The 26,170-nt window shown below is 47.1% G+C and overlaps 1 protein-coding gene across 6 annotated transcripts in view; it reads left to right on the top strand.

Moving 5' to 3' along the window:
- PHACTR3 (phosphatase and actin regulator 3) overlaps nt 1-26,170 on the top strand; it is a 288,306-nt gene that overhangs the window by 57,289 nt on the left and 204,847 nt on the right. Inside the window, exon 1 of one of the 6 annotated variants that reach the window (XM_017891226.1) lies at nt 4,561-4,763. The exons of the other annotated variants lie outside the window; for them this stretch is intronic. The gene's annotated coding sequence lies outside the window, so the exon portion shown is untranslated. Of the gene's footprint in view, nt 1-4,560; nt 4,764-26,170 lie in introns of those variants that run through there. 6 annotated transcript variants of the gene reach the window in all.

The following is a 26,170-nucleotide window of genomic DNA, read 5'->3' as shown; positions in this document are numbered from 1 at the left end:
AAAAAAAAAAAAAAAAAAAAAAAAAAAGAGTGGGAAATGGTTGGGGCAGTGTCTCTAGAGGGTGGCTTTCTTTGATGTGGGCCTGGAAGTTGGTGAAAATTGCCTCTCTTTTGGTGCTCTCATGGGTGTCTGAATATTTTGATCCCAGGTCATCTTTCAAGCCAAGTACAGCATGCACCAACTCCTATGTGGCTGCATCCCACAGACCCTGATGCACTGGCGGACTGCTCCACACCTGCTCCCTGTTGGGGTCTCTGTCCTCCTGGGTGATCTTCTAGAGCGGGGGTCTCAAGCTTTAGGGCATATGAGACTCGCCTGGGGTCTTGTCTATGCGGCATGCTGGGTGCCTTCCCAGAGTTCCTGACTTGACGCATCTGCCATGAAGCCAGCATGAACATGCATTTCTAGCAAGATCTCAGATCTCAGGTGCCGCTGATGCTGCTGATCTGAGGACACCCTGCTCTGGAGACTAGAAATGTCTCTGGCCTGGTCTCCCTCCCATACTGCTCCTGTGTAGCCTGTGGGAGACACCTCCTGGCAGCCAGGTGTGCAGGCTGGTCCAGCGCAGCTGCCTCAGTCCCTATCCCAGTGGTCTCTGGCAGCTCGAGTGCCATTCTGTGGGCCTACCCAAGGAACATATTCCAGGGGCTGGAGCTGACCTGCTGGAGCCCCCTAACTCAGTCTGATAGAAAGAAGATTTAAAAAAAAACTTTTACTGTTAATTTAAATTTTATATAAAAATTGTGAAGCTAGTACAAAGACTTTACCTAAGCCCCACACCCTGGTTCCCTTTCATTCTTATAGTAGATTTGTATCACTAATGAACCACTCTTGAAACATTATTATTAACTCAAGTTCATACTTTATTCCAATATCCTTGGTATTTTTCTAATGCCCTTTTTTCATCCCAGGATCCCATCCAGATCCCACATGACATTTGGCCATCATGTACCTTCGGGTTTTCTTGCTGTGACACCTTTTCTGACTGCTTGTTCTTGGTGACCTTAGCAGTTTTGAGGAGCACTTGTAGGGTGTTCTGTAGAATGTCCTTCAATCCAGAACTTCTTTTTACATTCATCATCTGCTTGCAGGGCATCTTGAGTCATGGAATAGATTCTCATTTGTTTTCTTTGTAAATTCTGCCTAGAGCCAGGGTCTGCAGAGATCTCTGGAATCTGATAGGTAGAGGCCTCAGTTGACCCTGAGGCAGGCCCCATTCCTGTTAGAGAAGGTGCGTGGAGCTGGTGTGGTTGGGAGGAGTGATTGAGAATGGTCTCTGTGGGCACAGGGCTTGCCTGGCAGGTAGCTGCCCAGTATGGCTGCCTTTGTGGCTGATGTCATGTTCTCATCCCATCTGATGCACTCTCTGCGAGTCACTTTCAGAAACTGGAAGATCCCACTTAATTCTGCTCTGGAATATATTTAGAAATCTATTCATGGCCCTTTCCCAAAGCTGATGTTAAAATTAAGAGAGATCATTTGTAGGATGTCATGGCTGTGCGGGAGGAACGCGCTGATGTCTCCCTGGCCGCCTTTGGCTTCTTCTCTTGCTTAGGAACTTGCCCAACTCCCGTTGCCCATCTGAGCCCAGCTTTCCCCCTCTGAGCCCAGTTTTCCTCCTCTCACCCCAACGTCAGAGTGGGCACATCCTCACCACGGATGCACGCAGGCTTTTCCTCTGCATGCACCGTCTCTGTCTTGCGTGACAGCCCAGGGCTGTTTCTCACCCTTGTTACACTGAGGATCTTGGCTGAGAGCTCCTGGGCAGGGGCTGACTTTGAGATGAGACGTCTCTGTTCGTTTCTGGCTGGTTCTGGATCTGGAAGGCACTTGGAGGGTTCACTGCTTATATCTGTGACTGCATACCTCAGGGTTTACAGTGAGAGGTGTGGAGATTCCTGTGCTGCAAGAAATCTCAGTGCTTCCGTTATGCTGTGGAAAGGCCAACCCACCTTGAGGTACCAGGGCTGGACCAAACTGTAGAGGGCATCTGACCCAGGAGTTGAGAGCCAGACATATTATTTGCAATACTCTGCAGGGAATTTAAAAATGAAACCAATCTGAACTCTCCATCCAGAATTCATGGTCACCAGCCGTTCAACAAATATTTACTGGACACCTGTTTTAAGTCTGTCACTGGTTTCGAAGTTTGCGTATAGCTATATGTGGCAGGTTGTGGTGATGACTGATGTCTCTGCCTTCATGGAGTGAGTAGTCTCGTGGGATGAGGGGAAACACACAGCATAGAAATAGATGTGTGATAGGACTCTAGGTGGTTATAGATGCCTTGAATGATGATCAAGTGAGGCTGGAGGAATGAGACTGGCAGGGAGGAGAGCCAGACTGTCTGTGATCATTGGTCAGAGAGGACCTCAGAGCAGGGCATCTGTGCAGAGACCAGGCAAAGTGAGGGAGCTGGTCATGTGACTACCCTTGAGAAGAGCACTAGGGCAGCAGGAACAGCAGGTGCAATGGCCCTGCAGCAGGCATGTACTTGGGTGTGGGAGGAACAAGGATACCAGGGAATCTGAGTGAGTGATGGAGAAGGGCAAGTTTTTGATGCCCACAATGCCAAGAGGTGGCTAGGGGAGGATCCTGGGGAGGTGCCAAGACCTGGGAGAAGACCTGGGCTTTATTTTCAGAGCTGCCCGTTGAAGGAGATTTGAATGGCTACAGTGTGAGATGAGATTGTGCTGGGCAAGGGAGGATTCGAAGGTCATTTAGTCAGAAATGCTGGTGGTTTGGAGCAGTTTGTTCACAGTAGATGTTTTTGGTGCCTGCATCACAGCTCCTTGGACCAACTCTGCCTTGGTCTTCAGCTGTGGCTTCAATCAACCAGCATGTTGGGTGATGAGCGCTGTGCTAGAACAGGTGGTTACATTTTCATGAATGATGCAAGCTGGCCGCAGGGGGAAATATTTACACCATGGCAATTGGCAAATGTACATATCAGCTCCCTTACAACACTCAAACATTTTCCAGCACAGCACAGCCATGAGCCCGGTGCTGTGGATATTCTCCCAAGCATCAAAGTGCAGCCAGAACATTAGGGGAGCTAATGTCTGAAGGACAATCCTCAGCTGACGGAATGGGAGTAAACATCCTGGCCATGCATCCTTCAGGTGGGTGCGTCTTGGAGCTTTCACAGAATGCAGCCTTGCTGCCTGCAGCTGTGACCTTGGAAATGCACCTGTGTGTGGGTTTGCCCCTCCTCCCTCCCTCACTCTCCTTGCTCTCTTGCTTCTGCTTCCTGAGACATCTCCCAGATAAGCTACCTGCACCGAAGCCTGCCTGCAGCTCTGCTTTTCGGAGAATCCACTTAAGATGGTGGTAGAGCTAGGTGTGGTGTGAGAAGGATCAGGTGGCTGGCATGAGAGAGAAGAGTCCTGGATGACTCGAAGGGTTCCAGCCTGAGCAGCTGGAAGGATGGAGAGGTTCTGGCAGCAATGGGGAGGAGCCATTGAGATGAGCAGGATGGGGGCTGGGCAAATCAATGCTCTGTTCAGCTTTGGACAGGTTCTGTTTGAGAGACCTATCAGATCCCCAGGTGGAAATTGTGCCTGGCGATGGGGAGAGGTGTGTGGTTGGATAGAGATATCTGGGACTGGACAACACGGATTAGGTCAGATGCCCACCTGCATCTGTGACTCAGTTATTCCCTCCTGCTTAGGAAGCATCTGTGTATCTATGTATGTGTCTGTCATCCATATATTTATCATTTATCTCTCAATGTATCTATCATCTATTTATAAATGCATCTATATCCTAGCATCTAGCCATCAATCTATCATTTATCTATTTTTATTTATGTATTAATATATCTATCATCTATTTTTCAATATATCTATAATCTATCATCTATCTGCTAATCGATCATCTACCATTATCTATCAATCTGTGTATCTATCATCTCTCTCTCTCTCTCCATCCATCTACCCCTATCCAGGTAGTGCTTGCTTCCTTCCGCCCCTTCCTTAGCCCATCCCTGCCCAGGAAAATTCTTGTCCCTGCTCGAATGCCTTCAGTGACAGGAAACTCACCAACCTCTTCAGGCTTCAGCATAGAAGTTTTCAACTCATGTGGCCACTCCAGAATACTGTCCTCTGGGGACTGTGTTTCTCTCTCATGTCCTCCTCCCAAGATTTATTTACACTCCTCACTTGCCAGGAGAGAGTACTTGGGAGCTCTGAGCCATGCGTGTTCCCTGGCAGGGTCGCCTGTGTGCTGGGGAAGAATGGGCCCAGTCATGGGTTGGAGACGCCCCCCAGCTGCAGCCCTGTCTCCCGAGCAGAGGCGGCTTTGTGCTTCTCAGGGACAAGGGTTGCCATTGAGGCAGGCCAGGGATGCTGTGCAAGCTAGTGATGGCTGCAAGCTGAAATCGGGCATTTCACAGAGAGCAAGCGCTGTGCTGTCCCCGCAGCCTGCGCATGAATGGAGGCTTTGGCCCTGGGAGTGCAGCCGTGCATGGGGCCACGTGCAGGCATTTCTGGCTCCTGGCTCCCGGGGAGAGAGGCAAGTCCTGTTCTCTCCCTGAGTTCTGTTTGACAAAATTCACAAAAACACAAAGAAACACAAAGTGGGGGAGAGGATCAGTACATTCTCCTGGCTCCTGGTTGGTCTCGAGACCTCTCCTGTTGCCTGTGCTCTGGAGGATTCCCCACAGCACCTACTAGGTGGGCCAGAGGAGGATGGATTTGCGGGACCCTGGAAGGCTGGGAAAAGGACTGAGAAGCCGCAGCCCTGTGCCAGGAAGAGTCACAGAGGTTAGACCTTGTTTTTGGTTTGTTTGTTTGTTTTTATTTTTGGTACAATTGTTTTCCCTTTTAAACTTTTTTTTTTTTTTTTTTTTTTTTTGAGTCTCGCTCTGTCGCCCAGGCTGGAGTGCAGTGGCGCGATCTCGGCTCTCTGCAAGCTCCACCTTCCAGGTTCACGCCATTCTCCTGCCTCAGCCTCCCGAGTAGCTGGGACTACAGGTGCCCGCCACCGCGCCTGGCTAATTTTTTTTGTATTTTTAGTAGAGACGGGGTTTCACTGTGTTAGCCAGGATGGTCTCGATCTTCTGACCTCGTGGTCTGCCTGTCTCGGCCTCCCAAAGTGCTGGGATTACAGACGTGAGCCACCACGCCCGGTCTAAACTTTTTTGAAATAATTTTAGACTCACATGGGGGTTGCAGAGCTTCCCTGAATGATAGCATCCACCTTTCCGTGGTTCACTGATTGGCACCAGGAGGTGGACGTCAGCACAGTGATGTTAACTAAACCAGTGGCCTTAGCGAATTCCACCAGGTTTTACAAGCACTTTTGCTGTTTTTTTCAGTGAATAATTGTATGAAATTTTATCACATCTATAGATTCACAACAACCAGGTGAGACTTAACTTTTAAATAATGAGGTGCCAGGCCCCTTGGTTCCTGAGGTGGCATGGGCGACATGCGTGGATGCTGGCTCGGGGGCAGCCTTTGCCCACCTGGTTCCTTTTCTCTATGTCATGCCCCTACCATGCTCTGGTGGCAGGGGCAGCCTCCTCCTGGCCCCCAGGCCTCTGCTTCTCTGGTGCCTGTGGAGGCTCAAGCCTTTGCCCCATCTCCCTTCTTCCCAGGAAGGCCCTGGCTGCCCGAGAAGGCCCAGCCTTCCCCTTCTCCCTCCCCTGTTCTGGCTGAGCCCATCTCCTGTGGCTGCCCTAGCACGTGCTGCAGACTGGGGAATTCCACAGCGGAAACCTACTTTCTCGCAGTATTGGAGGCTGGAGGTCTGAAATCAAGGTGTCAGCAGGGCGATCTCCTTCTGAGGGCCATGAGGGCAGGATCTGTCCCAGGACTCTCTCTGTGGCCATGAGTGGTCGCCTTCCTCCTTGTTCTCGTCACATGATCATCCTGCCCTTCCAGGGTGTGAGCTCCATGCCTGTTCCCAGAAGACCTGGAGGCTTCCATCTTCTGCTCCTTGTCAGACAATGGAGCAGAATAAACAATGGTTGCCTCTCTGGAATTTGAGCTTAGTGCTCATGAAATAGAATTCTCTTAATCTCACAATTGTCCTCAACACAATTGCAGTGGGTGGCACTGAATGAGTGTCCTGCTTGTCAAGACCGCCACTGTGGCCTTCTGTCTTCCCACTGTGACTGGTGGCAAGTCACTAGAAGGAAGCACCCAACTCCCCATGATGGCATTAAGTGACACCCGCGGGTGTGGCTGTAGACCGGGGGTTCCATGCAGCCAAAGGAAAGAAGAAACACTCCTGCAGAATGCATGAATACAGGGCCAGGTCCTAAAGCCCAGCCCGTGGGCGAGTGTGTCCTGGTGGTCGCCACTGTCCAGTCAACTCATTAGTGTCAATCATGACACTGATTTCCTGGCAGTGTGTGAGATGATTTTAGGCAGTAAATGAACTATTAATTTTATAAAGAACGTTCATATCAGATATATGTCTGTTTAATTTTTCTTTTTCCTTTTTTTGAGATGGAGTCTCATTCTGTTGCCCAGGCTGGAGTGCAGTGGTGTGGTCTTGGCTCACTGCAATCTCTGCCTCCCAGGTTCAAGCGATTCTCCTGCCTCGGATGACAGGTGCCCACTACCACACCTGGCTAATTTTTGTATTTTTAGTAGAGATGGGGTTTTACCATGTTGGCTAGGCTGGTCTTAAACTCCTAACCTAGGGTGATCTGCCCACCTAGGCCTCCCAAAGTGCTGGGATTACAGGCTTGAGCCACCATGCCCAGCCTGTTCAATTTTTCGTTTGAAAAATATTGCATTTCCATTAAAGTAGATGTCAAGTTTTCATTTTAAACTTTCTTAAGAAAACTTTATATTCATTTTAGACCAAGTGGTTCTATTAGAGCAACATCCATAAGAGTGGTGAGAGTGGTGATGCGAGAGTGAAGTTGGGGAGACACCGGGTGGTGCAGTTACCCAGCACCATCTAGAGGAAGTGCCCCTGGAGTGGGCGGTTACCCAGCACCATCTAGAGGAAGTGCCCTTGGGGTGGGGGTCCTTGCAGAGAGGCGGGGTCCAGTCCCGGCCACCCTCTTGTACTGTCGAAGTGGGGAGGGAGGCATGAGAAATGTTGACTCAGGGGCAGAGGGTCCTTAGGCTTATCAAAGAAGCTCTAGGGTTCTCGGTGTTCTAGGGGATTCGAGGAGGAAAGTTACATATGCAGGGTAGACAGTGGTGGTTGGAGGGATTTGGTAAAACGTTCATGAAGAAGGGATGGGTCTGTTGGGCTTCTGGAGTTGAAGTGACCACCACCAGGGATGCTGGCATGTGGAACCAGCTTCATGACCGTTAGCTGTCATCATGGAATGGAAGTCAAAGTGTGGGTTTAGCAGGGCTGAAAGAGGTGTAGACCTCCCATACTGGGAGAGAAGCCATGCTCAGGGAAGAATGCCCAGGGGCTAAAAGTCAGGGGCAGATGCCCATCTTAGGGGCCCTTGGTTGCCATAATGATCAAGACGAGGTCCTTGGATAAAGTCTGGTCCGGCGCCTCTGAAACTGCTGTGTGTATACACGTCACTGGGAATCTGGTTAAAATGTGGATTCTGATCCATTGAGTAGGGCCTGAGACTCTGTATTTTTAATGAGCTTCTGGGGGATGCTGCTGCTCAGATGCCCCACTCTTCTGTCCCCTAGCCCCCGGCAACAGCAGACACTTAGTGCCTGCGTTTCTGCAGGGACACGGCAGGGAGGTTTGTTTGCAGTGACAGTTTTTGGGTAGTTATGGAGGGAGGAGAGAGGTAGGACTTTGTCTTGGTGCGGTTTATAGGGGCTTGACAGGCAGAAGGGGTGGGCAGGAGTTGCCAACTTTTATGTTTTGGTTAACTAGCGATGTTTAAAAACAACAATGAAGAAAAACCCCAACATCCTTGGTTTTGCAATAGTATAATAATAACACTGTTATCACCAGTATTTCCTAAAAGAAATGGAATTTCAAATCCAAAGAGTCAGGAAGGCCTTATACTCCAACAGAGGACAGTCTTTTCGAGGACACAGAGCCAGCCCCCAAAATGCCTCACTGTGTCATCCTCATTTTTGAAGGGACTTGGGAAATGTCACCCCAGGCTGGTATGGATGATTGGGCTGAGGCTTGGGGCTCCGGCTGTATAAACGGGAATGCCTGTGGTCCTCAGAGCTGAGGTCTGTGTTCCCAGAAGCCCCTGTGGAGTGGCATCTGGTCCCGGCCTGTGGTAGCCTCTGTCCTTTCCCAGGAGGGAGGTTGCCAGGGCCTGAGCAAACACTGACCTGGAGTGTCCCTGCTTCTGAACCTGCTTCCCCATCGTCCTCACCCTGCGGTGTACAGGATGTGCGGGGACTGTATCATCTGGGCTGTGGCTGGTGGCCTCTCATCTAATGCTACCACATGCCCTTCATAGGCCATGATGAGCCATGGGCAGTGCTGACTCTGTTCTACCACCGATCTGGGTTCCTGAGATGGTCACATCCTGGGATGTGCTGGGGTTGAACAGCAAACCTAGGGGAGGTCCTGGTAGCCCACTCCTGTTCCTCAGGCCCCTTGCATCTGCTGGGAGCAGGCGCACCTCCTCCATCTGTATCCACGTGGAATTGGCCATCATCCTCCACAGTCTCTGCCCCTGGAAATTGGTTCTTAAGTGGGCTCATGACTCAGGCTTCACAAATGAGGATCTGTTCTAGGACTTCAGTTGGAGCTTTTGGAATGAGTTGTTTTCCCTCCACAAGAAGTCACAGAGCTGGTCGGATGTGGGCTTGGAGTGCTGGTGGCCATTTTCCCCAACCTGGGTGGAGCCTGCCTGAGAATGGAACCAGCCCAAAGGAAAGCTGAGCAAAGACATTCTGAGGATTGATTTCCCTGTGGCGTTATCTGCATCCCTGGATCCAGCGTGTGTGAAGCTGATGCACCCCCAGGCTTCTCAGTTAAACACTTCCTCCCTTTCAGGCTTCAGCGGCTTTGATTGGGGTTCTGCCATTTCTGATTATTACAGGGGCTTAGAGGAAGGAAGTGGCTTTGCCCAGATCACAGGGCTTATGAAAGTGCCCAGGCTGGAATCCAAATGCCCCCCTACTTCCCCTCACATCACTCTCCCTTGCCTGCTTTAAGCGCATGCCCAGTCCCGGGGAGACCCATCTTCTCCATCACTCTTTGGGGTTTCTGCCTAACCGAAATTTCTCAAAGCTGCTTCAAAGTGGAGTATCCCAGTACTTCCCGGGCGGGCGGTCACCCAGGGACTGAGAAACACTGACCTGCAGTGCTCTTGCTTTTGCACTCTGTCCCCCACCTTCATCCTGGGGTGCATGGGGGCAGGAAGGGGAAGATTGTGGGAGTTGATGGGGAGACGAGAGGAGAAATTTACCCATAGCCTCTGCTTCTGGGGGGTCCTGTCACACTCCAGGTGACATAGAGCGTGCTAGAGATTAGGCTTTTTTTCGTGAAAGTAGGGTTTTGAAATATAAATCATTCTACTATAAAGACTCGTGCACATGTACGTTTATTGCAGCACTGTTTACAATAGCAAAGACATGGAACCAACCCAAATGCCCATCAATGGTAGATTGGATAAAGAAAAGGTGGCATATATACACCATGGAATACTATGCAGCCATAAAAGGGAATGAGATCATGTCATTTGCAGGGACATGGATGAAGCTGGAAGCCATCATCCTCAGCAAATTAACACAGGAACAGACCACCAAATACCACATGTTCTCACTTATAAGTGGGAGTTGAACATTGAGAACACATGGACACAGAGAGGGGAGCAACCCACACCAGGGCCTGTTGGGGGTTGGGGGGTGAGGGGAGGGAACTTAGAGGACAGGTCAATAGGTTCAGCAAACCGCCATGACACGTGTATACCTGTATAACAAACCTGCACGTTCTGCATGTGTATCCCGTTTTTTTGTTTGTTTGTTTTTGTTTGTTTGTTTTTTTTTTTTTTAGAAGAAATAAAAAAATAGAAGCTCACTTGCCTGGACGCTTTAATATGGCCTGGGTTTTTGTGTGGTAGAGGGCTCTGTAAGTCATGGAAAAGGTATTCTCAGGAGCTGCTAATGACATATTTAATTTTAATAATGAGTCACCCCATGCCCACAATTTATTACCTCCTGTGGCTCTAGACGCTGGTTCCTTGAGTGGTGTAATAGGGCGGAGGTTAATGGATAACACGATTAATTATTTAGGAGGTTCTTACAAAGCCAAAGACTTTGTAACAGATTAACTAATAGGTTCCTAACTTCATTATCATTTTGATTTTTCCAAAGAATATTTTCTCCCAAACCACTCAACTGTAGAACATTATTGGGAAATGTCTAATTTTTACATGATTCCTCTGCTCAGTTTAAATACTAATGTTCTGCTTAATCCATCACCATTCAGCGCCCAGCTTTCGGTCTTCACCTTATCGCCTGGGAGGTAGATATAATGGATTCAGACTTTATGAGCCCTGGAAGGGTTTGTAATGCAAAGCCGTATCTTAATGCTCTCGGGGCCAGACATATTTCAGGCAATGTTTTAATTCTCACGAGGGACGAAGTGTTGTGGTTGCAGGTGCAGCCTCTGAAATCAGGCTGAGCTGGGTGTGAATCCCAGCCTCTCCATTTAGGTTGGTTACATCACCTCTCCAACTCAGTTCCCTCCTTCATAAAATGGGCGCACTAGTGGTATTCACCTGGTTGCATTGCAGTGAAGATTCCATGAGAAAATGCAGGTAAAACACTTAATGTGGTGCCCACCGCAGAGTAACAGGTTGGGAGTGTTGGCCATGAATGGTGATGGTCATCTAATCACAGCCGCTGGGACAAGGAGGAGCAAGCCCTCACCCTGGCCTGCCGCTCCTTTCTGGATGAAGGGGCCTGTGGTTGCTTTCACACCGCAGCAACAGAATTGAGCATTTTCCCAGAAAATGTTCCCAGTCTAAACTGTTTACTTTTTGGCCCTTCACAGTTAAAAAGAATCGCTACTCCCTGCCCTCCAGGCAGCCTCTTGTGCTTTTATCTTCTCAGGTCTCCTGTCAGAGGCCTCATTATAGGTGAGCGCCGTCCAGCAGAACGTCGTGTGATGATGGAAATGTTCTAGGTCTGTGCCATGCTGCCCGGGATTGCGCCGCTGGCCGCAAATGGTTGCTGAACACTCGAAATGTGGCTCGTGCAACCTCAGAATGGAATTTTAAAATTTTTACTTAGCTGTAATTGATTTAAATTTAAATAGCCACCTGTGGCTAATGGTGACCATATCGGGCAGTGCAGTGACACCACACCAGCTCAGAGTAGAGAACCAGTCAACCCCATTCTAGAATCCTTTCAGAGTGCCGGGTGGAGGGCGCCGGCTTTGGCTGAAATAAAAGAAAGGGAGAAGGCTGCTCCTTGCATTTTCTTTTTCTATTCTTTTCTTTTCTTTTTGAAACAGAGTTTCACTCTTGTTGCCCAGGCTGGAATGCAATGGCACGATCTCGGCTCACTGCAGCCTCTGCCTCCCAGGTACAAGCGATTCTTCTGTCTCAGCCTCCCAAGCAGTTGGGATTACAGGCATGCGGCACCACGATTGACTAATTTTTTGTTTTTAGTAGAGACGGGGTTTCACCATGTTAATCAGACTGGTCGCGAACTCCTGACCTCAGATGATCCATCTGCCTCAGCCTCCCAAAGTGCTGGGATTACAGGCATGTGTCATTGCACCTGGCCTGCTCCTTGCTCTTTATTATGTTTTTGCTGATTCAAAGCATCTGTAAATATAAAAATTGAACTTAGTCTTTTATGTGAACTATTTGGTAAACATACACAAGCATGAAGAAAAAAGTTAAGATGTCTTAATCCCATGCTGCAGAGATAAAGGATTTTGAGCAGTACATTTGCTGTCACTTTCAAATATTTGTATGGTGCATAAGAGGGGAGTCATAATGTCTGCATGGGGTATGCCCCCACTTTTCTGCTGGGACAGGGACTACACAGAGCTTCATATTATCCTGATTAATGACTGCAGGGTGCTCAGTGTGCACTGGCCTCTCTGGGCAGCTCACTGGGCCGCACGCAGCTGGGGACTGTTTTAAGCTGCTCAGTGATGAGTGTCCTTGCTGTGAAGTATTTCTGTATTTTTCACGTTTGTCCAGAGTGGCCATGAGGTCCTCCTAAGAGACTTTGATCAATGCATGTTTCTACAGAAAATGTTAGAAGCTGCTGCTCCTTCACGTTAGCTAATGCTGGATCTTGCCCATCTTTCTTCCTTGTGCCAATCTGCTGGTGAAAAATTACTTGTCTATATGTTCATCACTTTTATTTATTTTTAAAAAGACATGTTCCAAGAAGTCACTGATTGGAAATGTCTCTGGTCATTTCTCTTGCTTCTTTTAGTTTCTGGGTGTGGCCAGTGGTCATAAGCCAGTTCTTGAGTCTTTGGACAGTTTAGCAGGGGCATGGATCAGGTCTGCAGATAGCAGACTTTGATAGCACTTTGATTTAATGAGGGCCTACTATGAGCTTAGCAGGTTTTAGCTCATTCAATATTCATAACCACCTGAGGAGCCAGGTGCTATTATCCCCATTTTACAGGTGAAGAAACTTAGAACTCTCTCAAGTCCTGGTGGGCGAGGGACATAGTCTGGATTTGAACAGAGCATGTTGCCACCTGAGCTCACACTCCTGGTCAGCCCACCATAGGCGGCATGGGGAGGGAGGGTGCGGGAGATGGCCAGGAAGACCTGGTCTGGAGCTGGGCTCTGCTTATTGGCTGTGAGGCTCTGGCCAAAGTTATGTGACCTTTCAGGGCCTAAGTTTTCTCGCTTCTCAAATGGATATCAGGATATTTACCTTGCAAGGTTGTTGTAAAGAGAAATGGAGATGTGTATGAAGGCCCTGGCATGATTCAGATACTTCACCGATGTTTGATAAATGATGGCTGTTTTCTGTACTATTAGCAATGATTATTAATACAGTGATGAAAAATACAGAGCAAAGATGATAAACAGAAAGTGTCTAGAAGATAGTTGCTACATGAGAGTTCGCTATTATTTATTCTGTTAATATGTTACAGTGTAGCTATTTCTACATTCAGTAACATCATAAGCAAAGAAGACTGCTTGCCAAGGGCCCTGTTGAAAACCCTTGATGGGTACAGGCTGTTATCTCACCAACACAGACTCTGATCCAAGGTGACCAGGAGAATTTTAGAATGATCTAGGCAAGGAAATTGCCATGCTTCCAAAGCAACCCACTCCTCAGGCTCCCCGTGGGACTGTCTGCCCCAACTTGCCACACCTCTGCAGGTGTGTGGCTTTGTTTCCTGTACGGGGTCTGAAGGTGAGTAGCACCTTTGTTTCCTGTATGGGGTCTGTTCTGTGTTCAGAAGCAGGACTCAGGGCTGCTGGAGCTGGAGCCTCTGAGTCCTCGGGGTTCTCCCACAGCTCCTGACCAGCTCTGCTAGAGCGATGTCTCTGGCAGATGCCTTTTCCCTGTTGCCCTGTGGTCTGGCCCTTCTGCTGTAGGTTAAAGACATCACAGTGTGGGCGGGTGGCCTGGTCTGTAAGTGTGTCCACTAGTGACCTGTGTTTTAAATCTAGCCATGCTTGCTGTTTATCCTTTCTTGGGATTACATAGTTGGCCAGGCCAAAACATCTTAGCTCACATGAATTCCAAGTTCACTGCTGGTAAAAATGCCACACATTAAATGCTCCATAGAAATTCATATCTATGATGGATGCATTTCTCCTGGGAATTCACTCCTTAAAAAGGATGACCCTGTCATTGATTCCTGTCCCTATCCTCCACCCAAACATGCCCAACGTGAACAAATTTGAAATGATCCTTAATCAACCAATGTACTAGAATAAAGAAAGAAAACATTAAAAAAAATACCAACAAACAATGGGGAGGGAGGAGTCATTCTTTTGGCAAAACTTTATTCCCTATTGTGGTTGATGTGGGTGCATTCTTTTTGCTTGTTGAGAAGTTGCTAGAAGACAGGGTCAGTGGTGGTTCTATGAGGGCGGCTACCATGTTTCTTGGGGGATGCTCTTATCTGCCAAGCACATAGTTCTTTACATACTTTATCTTCCTGAAGCCTCATGAGAGCTCTAAGAGATTTCCATTATTATTACACCCATTTTGAGCATGAGGAAACTAAGGCCCAGGGAAGTGTGGGAACAGAAAACGACATGGCCAGCGTCTGAATTCAGGCTGTTTTGCTTCTGGCCCCAAGGTCTTAGCCCCAGTGCATCCACTGGGGCTATTAAATGCTGCCTGGGTTCCTTGACACCTGCACCACTACCCCTCCTCCCACCAACCAGGTGGGGTTCGCTGGTATAAGCTGTCTTAGCATGTTGAAAGTGCTTTTGTAGTACTCAGAAACACTGTCATTTAATTGCTACTTAAGTTCTTAGTAGTTGTAGCTATGTTAGGTGGGGCAAGCCATAGCCTTGGGAGGACAGGGACAGTATCTAGTTTGTTCTCCATCCCTTGTCTATGCCTTATACACAGTAGGGTCTCAATAAGTGTTGGGTGGATGGATGGGTGGATGAGTGGATGAATGGGTGATGGATGATGGCTAGGTAGATATATGAGTGGATAGGTGGGTAGGTGGGTGGATGGATGAATGGATGGATGGATGGAGATTGATAGATGGATAGGTGGATGGATTGGAGAATGGGTGGATGGGTGGGTGAATGGATTGATGAATGATGGCTAGGTAGCTATACCAGTGGATAGGTGGGTGAATGGATGGATAGATGGGTAAATGGACAGATGGATAAATGGAGATGGATAGATGGATGGATGGATAGATGGATGGATGGGTTGATGATGGCTAGGTAGATATGTGAGTGGGTGGGTGGATGGATGGATGAGTGGGTAGAAGTCCAGACAGCTGGAAGGACAGTGGTGTAAGGACAGGTTGGAAGGACAGTCATCTGAAGAGGAAACAAAGACATAGTTTTTGAGGGGGGAATTACCTGCACACCACCCAATTTGCTGACATTAGCTCCTGGAGAAAGGAACACCTGCAGGATGAGCTTTACACACCTGTCTGTTCTTTTCTCTTGGCCAAGAGGACCTCACTGCAGTGGTCTGGTTACAGTCAGGGGAAGGCTCTACTGACCACACAAAGTTCCAAGAGGAAATAAGTATGGTATGACCTCCAGCCAACTTGACTCTCTTATCTTCTCCCCACCTTCCTATCTTGGGCCTCTTCTGGGCTGGCCAATTGAAAGAGAATATTCATTAAGCTGACTTTGAGGAGTCTTGGGAGGCAGGCACAAAGAGTATTGGTGTTGAGTCCCAGTTCTATAGCTTACTAGCTGTGTGACTTTGTGCAAGTTAATCCCTCTCTCTGAGCCTCAATTCCCATCCTGATGCCAACCTTGGATACTGCTGAGGGAGGAGAGGAGAAGGGGGATGCACATGCATGGAAGGCAGTAGCAGGTGTTAATTCCCCTTATCTGACTTTCTACTTTACTATCTTCATTTCCTTTCTCTTAGACTCATGGAAGAAATGGACTGTGCTGGGATATAAATTTTTGAAACCTGTTCTCTTTCCTCCTTGATATTCTCCATGATAATGCAGGAAATAAACCTTGCAAACTTGGCCATGATGCCCCTAGGCCAACAGAGGCTTTCCTAGTTCCAATTCTGGCATTATGAGAGAGAGCTCTATGGAATAGTTAAAAACAGGCACTCTTCATCCTGTGCCTGCTGGGGTTGAGGCTGTGGGGTGTGCAACAGGACAGTAGAACATAGCAGATGGGTTGATGAGCTGTGATCTGGATTCAGACCTACTTGTCTCAGACCCTGGGTCAGGCCCTCAGCAGTTGAGCAATCTTGGGAAAGATTCTTAACCTTGGATGGTTGATAGGATCCAGTACAGTCAGCGTAGAAAAGCTTAGCACATCACATGGACTCAGGACATGTCAACTATCCCTGCGTTGGCTATAATTACTATCCTACTGTCAAGGAACTTTCTCTCTAGTTGGGCTAGGTCATGTGCACAGAAGGGTTGGAGGACAAGATAGTGAAGAAAGATTTCCCCAAACAACCTGGTTGGATGTCGGCTGGATAGAGCAAGTCTGGAGAGTGCAGATGCCCCTGGGGCCAGGTGGTCTTCAACCAGTCTTGGTGAGAAATAGCAGCTCAACTCAACTTTGGGGTGCAGAGACACTGGGGAGGAGTGGGGACTGTAGCAACCTAAAGTGCTCCTGCCCTGCCTGCAGAGGATGATGCTGCACATCCCTGCTCATTGTGATGACATGATAACGTGAGTGACTGTCAGCTCTTTGGTTTTCAAGAGAATTTAGAAGTCTAGGTTTCCATGCATCAGACCAGTAGTAGAGAAGGCAATCATGGGGAGAACCTAAGTCTTGTTTCTAGAGAGATCCGAGTGTTGTAAATTTTACCTTGCATCTCAGAGAAGGGCAGTGCTATTTTAGATTAGGGAGGCTGCAAATGTGATGAACTCCAAGAACACTGACAAATACCATTATTATCACAAAAAGATCTTAAATGTGTTTTTGAAAATCAAGCATTTGGCCTCTAAATTATTAAAATGGACCAAAAATGAAGCAGCAGAGTAGGACTTATAATGAAGTTTATGCCATTATTGTAACAGATTTCTTTTACTGTGTTTCTCTCTCTATATATGCATCGATATAAATATAGATACATAGATATATGGGGAGAAGATATAGATAGAGATAATATATGCATATATATATATATTATATTTGTCTGGGTTATCCAGAGGAACACCATCAATAGGATATAGAGATTTATCTATTGCCTATCCATTCATCAGTTTATTTATCTGTCTACCAGTCCATCCATCCATTCATCCATCCTTCTCTGTTCATCTATCCATCATTATCTTATTGATCATCTATCCATTCATACATCCATGTATGTATGTATGTACGTATGTATGTATGTCTATCATTTTCATCCATTCATCCATTGTCTGTCTATCTATCTAGATGTATTAGAAGGAATTGGCCTGTGTGTTGTGGAGTCTAAGAAGTCCCAGCAGTCAGCAAGCTGAAGACCTGGGAGAGCCAATGGTGTAGTTACAGTGCGAGTTTGAAGGCCTGAGAAACAGGAGAGCTAATGGTGTAAATTTCAGTCTGAGTCTGCAGAAGATTGATGATTCAGCTCGAAGACAGATAGAATTCTTTCTTATTCTGTCTTCCTGCTCTATTCAGTCCCTCAATGGATTGGATGAGGCCCACTCACGCTAGGGAAGGCCATCTGCTTTACCCAGCCTATTGATTCAAATGTCAGTCTCATCCAGAAACTCCCTCATGGGCACCTAAAATAATGTTTCACCAAATGTGTGGGCACCCTGAGGCCCAGTCAAGTTGACACATTAAATGAACCATCCCATGCATATCTATAGATGTGTGTGTATGTACATTTGTGTATGTAGAATATATAATTATCCTGTTAAGGATGTCTCACAGCCTTGAGGCAGAGATTAATTGTGACCTGGTGGTTTCCAGTGGTTCTGTATATACAAATAAATTATGCAGCAACGATGCCCTAGTCTCATTTTATTAATTGCTCTTCTGTTAGTCTGGTTAAAGTCAATTAAACCTCCCAAGGTCCCTCACGAAGGAACCTCTCATGGAAATCAGTCTCTGTCACTTAGGAATCCTGAGTGGATGACGCATGGCTGTCCTAGCTCTTGGGGAGGGTGCAGACAACATCTGTGTTGGAACTCCTGGGTCTGTGGGTGATCATTGTCTTGAATTTGGCAGCGGCATGGCCTGCGAAGGTCTGGATGTAGAGAAGGCAGCCTTTCTGCAGAGCGTTAGAATTTGGAAAGAAGTGGTCAGGATTAGAGAGGAAAAAAAAGAATTAGACACAGACAAGCATGCTGCCCCAGCTTACTCTCCCTCTAGTTTCCTGGACTTTTAGGGGATTTGGTGGATAATTAGTTATCTACTTGCTTGGTTGATATCTCTTCACTTGTATTTATTTTAGACTTTTTTTCTGATTAGAACAGAATTATATTTATTATTGAAAATTCAGAATACATAGAAGATTATTAAGAACATCAAAAGTAGTCACAAACTCTCCCGACCCCCACCCCAGAGATAACGCCTGTGGCTACTTTTGTATGTGTTCCTCCAGCACTTTTCCTATAGAAACATTTTTACCATGTAAGGATCGTTCAGTCTACATCCTTTATTAAATTAATACATCAGGAGCTTTTCTCCACACTGCTTAGGATACTTGGGACCGAATGCTCCAGAATAGGAATTTGTCACTGTTTATTTTCCCATTCTGCTTTCACTGGAAACTGAGTCTAGGTTGAGGCTTTTGTTTGCTTCTTTCTTGCTATAGTAATTGGGACGGACTTAAGGCTGCCTGCCTTTTTGTGTACATCTCTGATTATTTCTTTAGGCTAAATTCCTAGAAGCAGGAACCCCGGGCAGAAGGAATGAAGGTTGGAAACCCTTGGTGCATGACAGCAACTTGCTGTCCTGCCAACATTGGGGTGTTTGCCTTCAGAAAGAGCTCTCTGGTTGAATCAAATAGTTTTAAGAATTTAATTCTTCTTCTTTGTGGTTTTTTTTTGTGTGTGTGTTTTTTGTTGTTGTTGTTGTTGTTTTTGAGACAGTCTCGCTCTATTGCCCAGGCGGGAGTGCAGTGGCGCCATCTCGGTTCACTGCAAGCTCCACTTCCCAGGTGCACGCCATTCTCCTGCCTCAGCTTCCCGAGTAGCTGGGACTACAGGTGCCCGCCGCCATGCTCTGCTAATTTTTTGTATTTTTAGTAGAGACGGGGTTTCACCGTGTTAGCCAGGGTGGTCTCGATCTCCTGACCTCGTGATCCGCCCTCCTAGGCCTCCCAAAGTGCTGGGATTACAGGCGTGAGCCACCGTGCCCAGACTGATTCTTCTTTTAAAAGTTGGGGATCATACAAAACATTAGCCGGGCGTGGCGGCGGCGCCTGTAGTCCCAGCTACTCGGGAGGCTGACGCGGGAGAATGGCAGGAACCCGGGAGGCGGAGCTTGCAGTGAGCCGAGATCGCGCCACTGCACTCCAGCCCGGGCGACACAGCGAGACTCCGTCTCAAAACAAAAAAAAAGTTGGGGATCAGAGAAGGTATCCTGCACAGCATCAGTGCACACAGCGCACATTAAATGAGTGCTATTCCACTTCTTCACTTGTAGTATTTTTTTTTCCATTTGTGGGAACTACATTTGTGCCTGATTTCCTTGTTGCTTTAAATTAGCCTTAAGGAAGTCGTGTTGGGGGAATTCAACACACACAGAGCGCTTGGTCTTTATTGTGATTTTAAGCAGCCTGTTTTCATGTGAGCACCCCAACTTTGCCTTTTGCTAAATTTTGCAACAAGTTTTGAGTAATTCTGCACAAAACGGTGCCCTTGCTCCAGGAGAACAGACATTTGCTTGCTCTTCACAGGATAATTAGACTCTAAAATTAGAAGGCAAACACTGCATGTGAAAATGCATCTGAATAAAATCCCAGCGGGAGAATTAATCCTTCTTGGCAGTGCAGGGGAACTTGGGTGCACGCCTGATGGAGCGGTGAGAAGCTGAGAGGGAGTGAGGCAGCCCCTCCGCGCGGAGTTTTCAGGGCAAATGCACGGGTGCTGGTGACGCAGTCTCTTTACTTGTCTAAAAGTATTGGATTCTAAGTGAAAAGGGAGGTGGGGATAGAAAGCCTTCTGCCACGCCTCCCATGGTCACAGTTTGGACATCCTGTGAAAATAGCACTTAGGCAGGTATACGGTCCTGCTTGGCGTTGTTTGGTAAACTTGCTAGAGAACATCCCTGGCTGTGTTTGAGGAAGGAGGTGGAGCAGAGGGTTCAGGGCTTAAGCGGCGTCTTCTCAAGGGCAGCAGCAGACCTGGAAAGTTCCAGAGCAACTCCTGCCTGCATCCATCCGTCTTGCCAATACATACGGAGCAGCTGCTAAAGGTTATGGATGCAATGGAGGGCTTCTGGTATAGTGGGGAGGAAAAGGCTCCATTATGAAGTCAAAGGCCATCGCATGCCTGCAGTGTGCATCACAGAGCTAGAGGTTGCAGCACCCTGATGGGCAGAAGCCTCCCTCACAGAGCTCATGGCGATGGAGAAGGCAACCGCAAATCAAGTCATCACCAGCAAGGTTATAGTAAAAAGGGAGTGATGTTTGCTGTATATCTAGGGAAACGTGTGTATGTATTTCATTTTGAAGTGAAAAACAGTTTTGAATTAACTTCTATTTGCTGTGATATAAACAGCAGATATAAAAAGATACAAAAGGAAATAAACAGTGACTGTGGCATTGGTTGTTCAGTTTCAACACTATCTTCTGTTTTCCTAGTCCTTGTCCTCACTTATCCCCCTCCCCCACCACTGAATTGTAAACTCCAACAGAGGGCGCGAACTGAGTTTGTTTTTGCTCCCAGCTGGAACTCTAGGGTCTAGCGCTGGCCTGGTGCTTAGCAGCCTGTAGCAAGTATGCGTTGAATGGGCAAATGTACACTTTGGCGGTATAAGACAGAAAGTGGTGGTCCTGTGCTGCCTGTGGCAGAGCACTTCCAGCATACGGGGCCAGGACACATTTGCCTTGGTGTCCGCACACTGCTCCGGGCTCAGGCTGCACCTCCTGGGGGCCCTCCCTGCACCAGCCTAGCGGTTCTCTGTCGCTGCTCCTGCACCCTGCACCTTCCCTTTGTGTCGCATCCCTGCCTCATCACTACTCATTTGTTGGCCAGTGTTTTAGAAGATCTCTTGTTTTTTAATTTCAGGTTTTACTTTAGGTTCTGGGGGTACATGTGCAGGTTTGTCACCAGGGCACATTGCCTGATGCTGAGGCTGGGGCGTCTGTTGATTCTGTCACCCAAATAGTAAACAGAGGGCCTGATAGCACGTTTTTCAGCCCTTGTCCCCCTCCTTCCCTCCCTCCCTTTCTCTTTCGGAGTCCCCTGTGTCTGTTGTTCTGTATGTTTGTGTGTACTCAAGATTTAGCTCCCACTCATGAGTGAGAATAGGCAGTATTTGGTTTTCTATTTCTGCGTTAATTCGCTCAGGATAGTGGCCTCCAGCTGCATCCACGTTGCTGCAAAGGATATGATTTTGTTCTTTTTTATGTTAGCAGATCTTTTTTTTTTTACCCACTGTCTGATTCTCCATGCATGATGAGTCCCCCAAAGGCAGGGCTGGGTTAACCTCCCTGGGCCCAGAGAACAGGTGCTCAGTATTTTTAGAATGAACAAAAGTTCTCTTGTGGAATCATGAGGGAGGTGGAGGGAGGAAGGAAGGAGGGAAGACCTCTGCCCTGGCTCTTTCTCCTGCCTGAAACAGCCTCCCTCAGATCCCAGCCTGCGGCGCCTTTCTCATCACGTGTGTGTCCGCCCCACACCGCCCTCCCTGGCCTCGGAGGCTAAAGCGCTGGCCCCTGCCTGCCTGGACCTCTCCTAGTCCTGCTTGATTTGATTCTGAGCATGCTTATCACCATCTGCACATATGTTATTTATGCACAATTAAATGTTGCTTATATTACACTTAAAACATAAATTTATATAATGATATACATGTACATATGTGTGTGTGGTGTGTGTGTGTGCATATCCCTGTCGACACCACCAGAATATGTTTTAATGAAACCGTCATGTTTTAATGAAAACAGAAAGCTTTCTGTTTCATGTCGTGACGCTGGAATGAAAACAGTCTCTCCCGGCATCTAGCTCAGTGCCTGGCACATCATGAGAGCTTAATAAATATGGCTAGAATTAATGAATGAGTTTCTTTCCCCTTCCCTGTCCTGTATTTTTAATGAGGCTGTTGAGCCTAGGGCCTCTGCCCTCTGCTGGTCACTTATCGTCACGAAGCCCCACTCAGGAGGCCCCTGGCCCCGTTCTGCCTGGAGTGTTGGCAGGTGGCAAGGGTTGTAAGCTCCTGCCCAGTCCCATGGGCAGTTCTAGGATCTTACCCCCAGCCGCTGCTATTCTGAGGGGACCAGTCAGTCATCCAGCCTCCAGCCAGTCCCTGGGGATGTCCGAGGGAGGAAGTAAGTCTCAAGTCCCACGAGGTGGGTGGCTCCTGTCATCCACAGCCGCTGCTTATTAGTGGGAGCCCTGGGTAAATGTCCTGCCAGAGCTGGGCTCACTCCGGCCTCCTTTGTGTACCTGGGGGCAAGGTTTAGCTATTCAGCAAGGGCTATTTTAAAAAATTGGGTTGGTTCTGGATATAATACATTTTTTTAAAAAGACCACCAAGAAAACTACATTTTCTTAAAATGACCTGTGGTGACTTTTACAATAGGAGCAAGTTAAATTTTCTTTCTCCACTGAGTTGTCATTGTTGCCTTTTTTTAAAAAAATCAGTTTTTCCCCGTCAAAAGAAAGTACCTTACCATGTGATCTACTGAAATATAAGAGTTACACTGAACGATGTGAAAATGAAGCTTGTTTGTCAGTCCTTCCTGCTGACTTTCTCAATCTGGGCCCAATGTGCCTGGGAGGCACAGCCGGAGCCCAGGGAGTGAATCCGATTGTTCAGTAGACGCAATTCCCCAGTGCAGGCCCCACAACTACCAGTCCAGGCCTGGAGGGGAGCATGCATCCCCCAGGAACATGACTTGGAGCTGGAATCTGACCAGGCATAGGAGTTAATTGGGCGTGAGGAGGGGAGGGTGCTAGGAAGAACATTCTAGGGAGAGCAGACAGCATGCATGTGTGCACACGTGTTCTGTGACAGAAAAGTGTTGAGTGTTTGGGGAGGTATGAGTGACTCTGAAAGGGTTTTTCCTCGTGGAGCACAAAGAAGCCTGTGTTATGGGAGGAAGCCCAGGGTGGGACCAGGCAGGGCTTATTAAAGAGATTTTTGTCTTTGTATGAAGAGCACCAGGAAAGTCTCTGAGGATTTTAAGCATGGTGGTTGGAGTCAGGCAGATCAGCTTGGCAAAGATTTGATGACTAGGGTATTGGTCTGTTCTGAGGCTGCTAATCAAGACATATCCAAGACTGGGTAATTTGTAAAGGAAAGAAGTTTAATGGACTCACAGTTCCACATGGCTGGGAAGGCCTCACAATCATGGTGGAAGGCAAAGGAGAAGCAAAGGCATGTCTTACATGGCAACAGGCAAGAGAGCTTATGCAGGGGAACTCCGGTTTATAAAACCATCGAATATCGTGAGACTTATTACCATGAAAACAGGATGGGGGAAACCACCCCATGATTCAATCATCTCCATCTGGCCCCACCCTTGACACATGGAGATTATTACAATTCAAGGTGAGATTTGGATGGGGACACAGCCAAACCATATCAACTAGCATGGAGAGGCCAGTGTGGAGTTGAGGGTACCAGGTAGGAGGCCCCCTGAGGTTGGGGAGGATGGTGCAGGGCATCAGGTGGCAGCCAGGCCCTTGGGGGTCCATTGGCAGGACTGAGCAGCAGGGTGATGGAGTGACATGCAGGTGGGGATACAGTCTTCTTCATTCTTACTCACATCTTTTCTGTTGATCCCTTTCCATCTCTTTCCCCACTAGTTTCCTGTGTTCTTTTGGTCCACAAGTTCCACACCTCCTGAAAGAAATGAATGCCGTTATTATCACATACAGCCACACACACACCCTGTAGAAACTCATCTCCCACAATGCCCAACTCTGTAACCTGATTGCCTAAATCAGAATTAGGGTCCCTGGATTCAGGTCTCAGTCCCACCTCTGATGTGCTTGTGAATCTCAGTGAGGTGCTTGGCCTTTCTTGGCTGCGTTTCCTCATCTGGGAAATGGGAGATTTTGCACTGTTTTATTTTTCTACTTTCTGCCAGCCTTGAAACTTTCCATAGGACTCTACTTCATCTAGACTATTGGTGTAGGAAAGCATCCTTTTGGTTAATGGATGGGTGTTGTAGGCTAGGTGCCTTCCCCCCAGGATGTTCCTCATCTTATTAGTGAAGATTCTTTAGTTGCATATGACTTTAGTTGCCATTGAGAAACCTAACCAGGCTGGCTTCGCCATCAAAGGTATTTATTTATTTATTTATTTATTTATTTATTGTATTTATTTGGACGCGCAGTCTCGCTCTGTCACCCCGGACTGGGAGTGCAGTGCCCGATCTCAGCTCACTGCAAGCTTCCGCCTCCCGGCGTTCACGCCATTCTCCTGCCTCAGCCTCCGAGTAGCTGGCACTTACAGGCGCCCGCCACCTCGCCCGGCTAGTTTTTGTATCTTTTATTTAGTAGAGAGCTGGTTCACCGCTGCTTAAGCCAGGATGGTCTCAGATCTCCTGACTCGTGATCCGCCCGCTCTCGCCTCCCAAAGCTTGCTGGGATTACAGGCTTGAGCCACCGCGCCCGGCCGGTATTTATTGACTGACACCATTTTGTGATTAGTCCGGGGGAGTATGGCTTCAGGCCCATTGACCACAGGGTCTAATTATATTGTTCACCATTGCTTCTTGTCCCTCTCACTGCCTGGTTCTCTGCTGGCCTGCTGTGAGGCCACGTTTCCTTCTCCTCTGTTCCCCCAGGCTCCAGCCATTTTGAGGAAGGAGGAGAGTTTCTCTTTCCTATTAGTGAAGAATGCCAAAGCTCTAGGAATCATATCTTAATGGCCTGGAGGTGGTCAGCTTCTTTCAAATCGCATGACCGGATTGGGCAAGGGGTGGGTCCCTTGAGGGAAATCGAGGTGTTGTAACCAGAAAAGGCTGTGATGGCAATTGGGTAGGTAAAAAAAAGTCCATCTCAGAGTCTTCAAAAAAGGTCTTTAAAATCTCCTTGTGATTTCTTAATCAGCAAGAGGGTGGCCTAATCTGTTTATCCCAGAGGCCAGGGATGGAGGGTCAGGGAGGGGTTGACCTTCCTTGGCTGATGATAACATTTGTTTTTCTTCCCAGTCCAGGCTTGCACTGACCTTGGTACTTAAGGCAGGGCCTGTCCTTTCCTCTGCTCAGCAACATCCATCACTGCCATGTGCTTTTGGCACTAATTAAGAGGACACACTTGGATTAGGAAAATGATGGATTGGGTTGATGTGATTCGATGTGAGGTGGAGTGAATGAGTGACAAGCTCGCCCTTAGAGAAACCACCTCGGAGTAGCCACAGGCAGCCTGCGTCCCCCATAGGAGGGGCTGGGACGGCTTTGCAACCACCTCCCCCAGAACACCTGCTACGAAGAGAGAGACCTGTTGTTCCTGCTTGGGAATGTCTGTGTTTACATGGTGAGACTGGGAATATAGGCATTGAAGCATCAGTTTCCTTTGCTGCATCTAGATCAGCGTTGTTGATGAATGAGTATGGTAAAGAGTTGGATGATTTCCCCCCAGAGTTTCCATGCTGGGCAATTGTTTATTTACTTGAGCTAATTACTGAAATTTTTTTCTATGACTTGGCCTAATATAAAAGAAGAGGCTAATGAGAGTTGGATTTTATGGTAAGCATATTGAAAAGCAAATAGCAAATAACCCATCTATGAAATTGTTATAAGAAAAGTTATTATGGTAATGGTTATAGGGCACAACAACTCTATTAAATGCTTGATGCTAATGGAGATTCCAGCCAAGATATGTGTATTTTTCTTAAAAATATTTCTTTAAAGCATGTGTCTTAATTTAATGCTGTTATACACAGGCACGTCTATTAATGAAGTAAATTCAACAAAGAGTTAATTATAAGTAGCAGCAACATGTTTTCTTTTTTTAAATATTGTATATATTTCATGTTGTAACTTGGGGGCTAAATTATACTAGGTGGATTTTGTGGTAATATAAAGGACAGTTGTAATTTTATTGAGTATTTACTTTTATTTGGTTTTGAAGAGCTTCTCCATACCTCAGACTATCAAAAAGCATCATTCTGTTAGAGTCACAGAAATTCCAGTTAAGAACTCAGATGCCAATACAGACTGATTATTTTGAAGACTTTTTTCAGTTCATGACTCAGTTAATATTCAGTGGTGTATTTTCCTTAGTTTAAAAGTATCACTGATAAGTTGGGAGTATGCCTTCCATGTAAGATACAAATTGTCCCTAAGCACTCAATCAATGTTTACTTTACATGTTAAAAATAAGAAACTAAGACCTCATAATGTGGTTATATAGGTTCCTGTTTTTTGCCCTGAAGGTCCAAAGGTAAATTTGGCACATTTGTCAAAATATAGGTGAATAATTTATAGATGTACATCTATTTTATTTTTATTTTTATTTATTTATTTATTTATTTATTTATTTATTTATTTATTTATTTTGAGATGGAGTCTCGCTCTGTCGC

This window comes from Rhinopithecus bieti, unplaced genomic scaffold (genome assembly GCF_001698545.2).
Source record: "Rhinopithecus bieti isolate Rb0 unplaced genomic scaffold, ASM169854v2 scaffold_20477, whole genome shotgun sequence".
Taxonomy (NCBI): domain Eukaryota; kingdom Metazoa; phylum Chordata; class Mammalia; order Primates; family Cercopithecidae; genus Rhinopithecus; species Rhinopithecus bieti.
The sequence above is the reverse complement of the archived record's forward strand: the minus strand, read 5'-3'. Positions and strand labels throughout refer to the sequence as shown.